This window comes from Acyrthosiphon pisum, chromosome A2, assembly GCF_005508785.2.
Source record: "Acyrthosiphon pisum isolate AL4f chromosome A2, pea_aphid_22Mar2018_4r6ur, whole genome shotgun sequence".
NCBI classification, from domain to species: domain Eukaryota; kingdom Metazoa; phylum Arthropoda; class Insecta; order Hemiptera; family Aphididae; genus Acyrthosiphon; species Acyrthosiphon pisum.
The window spans coordinates 92,563,167-92,570,431 of record NC_042495.1 but is presented as its reverse complement, the minus strand read 5'-3'; positions in this window follow the sequence as shown (position 1 = coordinate 92,570,431).

The window sequence follows — 7,265 nt, the reverse complement described above, 5'->3', positions numbered from 1 at the left end:
ATCCGTTTAAATGTCTATACGAAATCGATGTAACGTCAGTTCTGGAATTGTATTTTCACCTTGTTATTATGTGACAATTTTAAGAGTATATTATAATATAAATATATACATAATATTATACTGTTTAATATTAGACACAATCATTTTTTAGGAATACAGTACAAACAATGTTTGTTTATTACGTCAAAATAATGAGGTCATAGAAATACAGGTAGTCGTTCGAATTCGTGTTATGTTATGGGCAATTTTTTTTTTATAAAGAAATCGATTTAATGCCATGTTCAGTAATGCATAAGTAATCTTAGTAATTAACTATGCATTTAGGTTTCAAAATGTATTTCAATACTGCAGTCTGTCTGTTTATTAATTACCGAGGTATAAGTACCTATACATTATACTCTCTTGTTAAATTATCTGACCCTCTTTCTTTCACGGTTGACCTTCTAACGGATTATATATTATTATCATTGTTGTTTATAGTATATTATATAGTTCTAAAATAAAAAATAATTGCTTATATTTAAATTCTGAATACCTGAAATTGTCTCTTGCTCATACATCAACAACTTTTCTTTCCTTCCACGAATTATTTTCAATGCCGCTAATCTCGATTTTTATAACATTATATTTATTATTAGTGTGGGCGTTTTGATGGACAAAGTATTCAGGTGGTATCAACAACGGCAAATCCCTGTATTTTCTCATTTCGGTATATTGTAGAACAGTATCGAATACTTATTTGAAACTGTTATTGCTGATAAGATTTAAAGTATTAAAGACGATTGTTATTTACTCTTACTATATCCATTTGAATTACATAAACAGCACCGTCATGGCTTAGAATTAATAACAATAAACAATAATGATTGCGGATATACTTTTACGAACTATTACAATTTAGTATTGGGTAGGTACTTTTCTAGAAAATGACTATGAAAGTCCTTTAATTCAAACCAATAATATTTTCTTTAAACCATTAAAATGTTTAAATTATATCGTTGTACTTGCCAGTTGAATACAGTGTGATTCTTTTGAAGGTAATACATTCATTTAACCTATTGAAAAGTATTAAATGTTTTGCAAATATTTTCTTTTATGTGATTTGAAGTAAATACAAAACAACCATTTTTACCGTTTATCTATAAAATAATAACATAGGTATAAAATAGTTTTGTTCATAAATTATTATAATATACATTCTATTATGGTTTTTAGATGATAGGAATATATGACGCCTTATTTTTAAGTTACATTTAACATCATAATTCATAACATAGGTGATTAATTTTGAATATAATTCAGTACTTAACGTAACAAATAATGGTATTAACATAATATCAGTACTTTCGAACAGCATTCTCTTAAATCAATAAATTTAAGGGTCAATCCAGTGGTGTAACTGAATAAAAATCTAGGGGGGCAAAAAAATGAATCTCCAATTTGGCCGTTCCTGTAGTCATAATCGCGATTTCAAGATAATAACATGTTCACGAATCACGGATAATAATAGTCATGAATGCAATTATTGCGATAACCGTAACACTGACAATACGTCACCATAATATTATTCAACAAGAGAAACCTAAAATAAATATAAACTTTTATAAAGTAATTTGACGAAAAATATATTTTAATATTATAATATCATGTTAACAGTCTAGTTAAGAATACTTTTTAAATGTGGATTATTTGGAGAGGAAAAATGATACTTTCGCCCCCACAAACATTTCTGGGGGAGGCAAGTGCCCCTGCTTGACCCCCGCAATTACGCCACTGGGTCGATCAAAAAACATTATTTGGGATGAATGTTGGTTTAAAAATATGTGTAGAGCTTATAATATTTATTTATTTTTTAGTATTACCATAATAATGCATAGTTACATCAAATTTTAATTCAATAGGTACCTATATATTTATATCAGAGTGTCTCTCCGAGATTGTCACACATTTGTCACACATTGTTCCAGCCTATTTATAGTGTTTTTTTTTTTTAACGTAAGACTATAATATATTATATTATTACTTCAAAATATATTAAAATGGTAATTGTTTTTATATTTTTTTTTTCTTTTTCTATTTTAAAATCATAGAAAAAATAATTTTTTTATCGTTAACATTATCGAAATATTTAACTTTTTAGTATGAAAACATATATTTTTTATTTCATATTCTTGAGCTGAATATTTTTCGGAGTATTTCGATATATTTAAATCAATTCGGAGTAATTAGTAAATTGTAGCTACAATATTATTTAAAGTTATAACTATTAACTACTCGATCGAAATTCAATTTGTATTTACATCAGAATACTTTAAAAAATATTCTTGTTCATTTTTTTAGAATAATTAAAAAAAAAATGATTCAACAATATCAAAATAAAAATACTAATATCAAATATTGCGTGACCTGTATTAAAAAAAATCATTCTATCTGTTCTATATCTATTCTGCCAGACTCCTGTCTACACTTAAAAATGTTCAACATTATTTGAATACTTAATGGACTTAATTCAACTTTTAAAATATTAACATAAATTACCTATCTCAGATTCTTAAGTATGTCTTAAGTAATTAAGAAGATAAATACATTTTTTAATTACAATAAATAGGGTTATTATTAACACACAGTAGTTACCAATAGTCATTTTAAAAATATTTCTAAAAAAAATTAAGCACATCAAGACACATTAAATACAACAGTATGATTATTTTAGTAATCGTGAGCTTATAATATCGGAAAAAAACATTTCTTTGTATGGTTTTAGTATCACATTTTTCCAATATTTTAAAGTAGTGATTTTTTTATGTTTTTTAATTTAACAGTCACTCGGTGTGTAGTGTATAGGTATTAGGTACCCATACAACAATTGGCAAATTTTTGTAAGTTTTAAAGTATAAAACGGTGTTCATGAAATACCTAGGTATTTTTTACTTTAAAGTTTAAATATACTAACCGAATTAAGGTGATAAACCATACAATTTATAATCTAGCTATATATTTTATAAATTCCCGTAATATTGTTCCATTATATTCAATACTACCGTTGTATACTATTGCAATTTATTAGGACTACTCTTTTACTGGTATGACGTATTAGGTGGAATTTACATTTTTAAATCTTCTTGGAATAATGAATGGTAGGTGGGTATTCCACGTTTCAAATATAGGCAGTTAATAAATTACAATTTATAAAATATTATAATCAAGTTATATTAAATTATACAGAAACTATTGTAGGTATTTTTTATTTTGTTTATATTTTCATGCATTTTTACTGAATTGTCATGTTTTTTATTTGTTGTCCAGATTTCCATTTTATCCTATATGTATGCGAAAAATATTTCAAATATAAAATACATTATTATTCCTGAATGTAATCAATATTTTTTAAATCAATAATTTTATACCTATACTTTAACTATTCTCAATGGGGGTCCGGGGATTGTATAAAATGATTATAGTTAGGTATTCAGTTATTCTATACAATTTATAGACATATTATTAATTTTACTTTATTGTAAATACTTTATCTAAAGTAGTACCTATGTTAATTTTATAAAATAGTAGATTTCATACTTTAGCGGTAACATTAGTTAAGTTATGACTTATTGTTTGTTGGACAGGAATTCTATTTAGTAAATTAAAGTACAAAAAAGCAATTACATATTAAAAATTAAGAAAACCATCACAAAATTTAAAAAATTACATTTTTCAGTGTTGCGTAAATTCCACACCGTAATATATAGTAACTGATAATAACCAAGTAATATATTATAAAGTGTCTTAATTTCTCCTGAAATATGAATGCAATAAAAGTATGTTGTTATTATAAAGAACTAACTAACGATCTTGGTAACATATGTTAATACATAAATAAGAAATATTTATAATTATTATTAATTGTATAATATAATAATTTACAGCTATTATGCTTAATTTATTAAAATAGTTATACACGCATTGTAATATAATAATAATAATTACAGTTATATACTAATATACTCGTACGATAAAATAATTTAATTATACCCAACACGGTATTTTTTAAACTATACCTATCATTAAAATGCATTTATAGTTTTTCATTGATTTCAATGTCTCTTTAGCTAATATTATAAGGATCCGAGGCCAAACTATTGCAAAACCATGACGTGTCATGCCATTTTTTGATAATTTTGAACGGGAAAACCACGTGAGAGAAAAAATTTTATTTGTATTCGTATGCCTTCAATGTTGACGAACGAATCGGAGGTCATTTTAGGCACTAAATATTTTACGAATTTTCTGTAATAATTTATGTATCATTCTGACATATCTATAATGCTATAATAGTTGCAGATTATTATACAATATAATATTATATAAATAAAACATCATATTGTACATTGTCATTTTTATATTTATATCTTTATATTATACAATTACTATACTAATAAATATTTAAACTGTTTTTAATTTAGTATCTAATCATTTCATTTAAAAACAACGAAAAAACACGGTTGAAGTTCAAACACCTAAAAATATAATATTGAAAATGTAATTTCTGTCCATTGGTTCATTTGATTGTAATTATGTTATTTTCACAATAAATAAAACAAGATAACAATAATATTACTGTCATAATGAATTAGTGTTGTTTGATACAAATTGAATATTTTAGATGTTTTCGGATATTTAATGAAATAAATAACGCCAAAAACCTTATGTAAGTACCTATATAGTTCACAGTTTCACACATACATCTTTACTTATGCCATTCTATTAGGTATACCTATAAATATTGTGTCATAATAATTACAACGCACTATAAGATTTTCATATAAATACATCTACTATTCATTAAACCATTATTATATATTATAATACCATAGTATCATAAATTGTTATTGTAATTTCTATTGACTAATATACGTCAACTTGAGAATTTTAGTATAATACCACGGTAATTTTAATTTATAACCTGCCTAAGTGTAACTATATAGTATCTACGCACGTCGTACATCGAATCTTTGGGACAATGAATAGATAATTAAAGGATCGTATCAAATGATTATTGTTTACCACCATGGTGGTTTATAATTACAATTCTGGTACACTCGGTCAATTCTGCTTATGTCATTACCTATATAATAATTTATCAATCAAAACAACGACATACGATGATATACTCAATGTTTATACGATTAGATTATAATATTATATTGTATTAGGTTCCTATAATCCTATGGTAATTTGAGTCCCCCAAATTCATCATTTGGATTCTGCAATCCTGCAATGTTATATGTATTTGGAATTTGATGAAAAACCGATTTTCGAAATGCATAAACATATTAATATTCCTTAAATTAAAATCACTATAAATTTACAATATATTCATTTTAGTTTTAACTTTTAACATTTTTAAAAATGTTATATTAAACTTAAGTAGCTATACTTTTAGGTACCAATTACTTATATGATGGTATAAAACTAATATAGACGATCGATTAAATAACTTTTTTCGTGATTAATACTAATGAAATTATGTAGTTGTCTAGATTATTTCAAGTATGAATATTTTTTTTATTATGATTTATTTGTATGTTATTATTAAAACAATAAGGGAATTATTGTTATGTTATTTTAACTATAAAATACTTCAAAATATATATTTATTAGATTATTTAATTAAAATTAAAATAATTTTTATAATGGATTTATTACTATACTAATTACTACCTATGATAATAACACAATTTTTTTTTATTAAAAATATTTCAAAGCAATAACCTTAAATGAGGAAGTAATTATTGATTTCGGTTCCTCTGAAATAATTACTAAGATCTAATTCTGTAGGGTTTAATGATGTATGTAAAATGTAAAAATACTAAATGACTTCAAAACATATACATTTAGGTAGGTACATTTCCACGTTGTAAATATTATTCAATTGACAACTATAAATGAATATTTTCTCAGACTTAAACGTTAAGAAAAATATGATAAATAAATAAATATTGAATTTCTCAAAAACTGAGTCAAAAATTATTTTTATACAAATTTCAATTTATTTACTTTCATCACTATAGTCAATATAAATGAAGTGACAAATTTTTTAAGAGGTGGACATAATACATATTATATTTTATTTTTAAGCAATACAATTTCACATTTAACATTATTATAGTAGGTAAGTATTTTTGTTTTATTATGTTTGACGAATAAGGAATAACCGTAAAGTAAAAAGTCTGTAATATAAAGTTTGTATAAATTGAATTTCTGGTGGTAATCGATTTTTTCGCTGCTATTCTCATTGACGGATACCTTCCGGATACATTTTCACGTTACTATGGGGTTATTGTGTTACATATTTTGTGACGTAATTAAAAACCGTCCTGGGGTCCTCGAGTATTTCTCTTGTTTGAAAAAAACATTTTAATATTTTCATAAAAATACTTTTTTATTATTATCATTATATTGATGTTATTCCTAATTTGTTTTATATTTATTGATACATATTTAAAATTTTAAGAAAAATGTTATTTGTCTTTCATTTTTATTGAGACAGCCTCAATGATCTTAGGTTTTTCCTTCGTCTGTTCGTTCAGCGCCTTTACGATTAACAACGTCTACCCATGTCCCATACATCATCGATTGTGGTAAATAATAATAATAATGATACATTTATCGGGTTATTTTTTAAATAGTTAGTCGTACACGGAGACGGAGTCATACATATATAAGTTATTAATTAATTATAAAACGTATAAAAATTAAGAAAATATTTAAATAAGTATAAAGCAAATTCTACAGTTAAAACATTGAAAATATTTTATTTATTACGATCATACGTTGTAAATAGCAGAGAATACCTATATTTTCATATTGATATATCAATATATATGGATAATATCAAAGTATTTGCCTTACGTAATCACGTAGTAAACAGTTATAGTGATGTAACTAAACTTCTGAGTTCTGACAAAATTAAAGTGAATCGAGTAAAAAGGACGAATGTTTATTGATCATTAGTTTGTAGTTGAAATAATAAATTTTCAAAAAAATGATTTTAATTTTGTAAAATATTATGTTATAATACATTTTGCTTGTTGATCTATACCAACTCATATCTACAATTAGTTCTCAGATGCAAGGGAGGTACTGAGAGGCTAGGTATTTAAAAGTCAAAATAAAAAGAGTTATATTAAAGATCTAACCAAAAACAGAATTTTTCTACTTGCAACCGAAACCTATTAAAATCGTTGCGGTAACGATTACAACCCCTG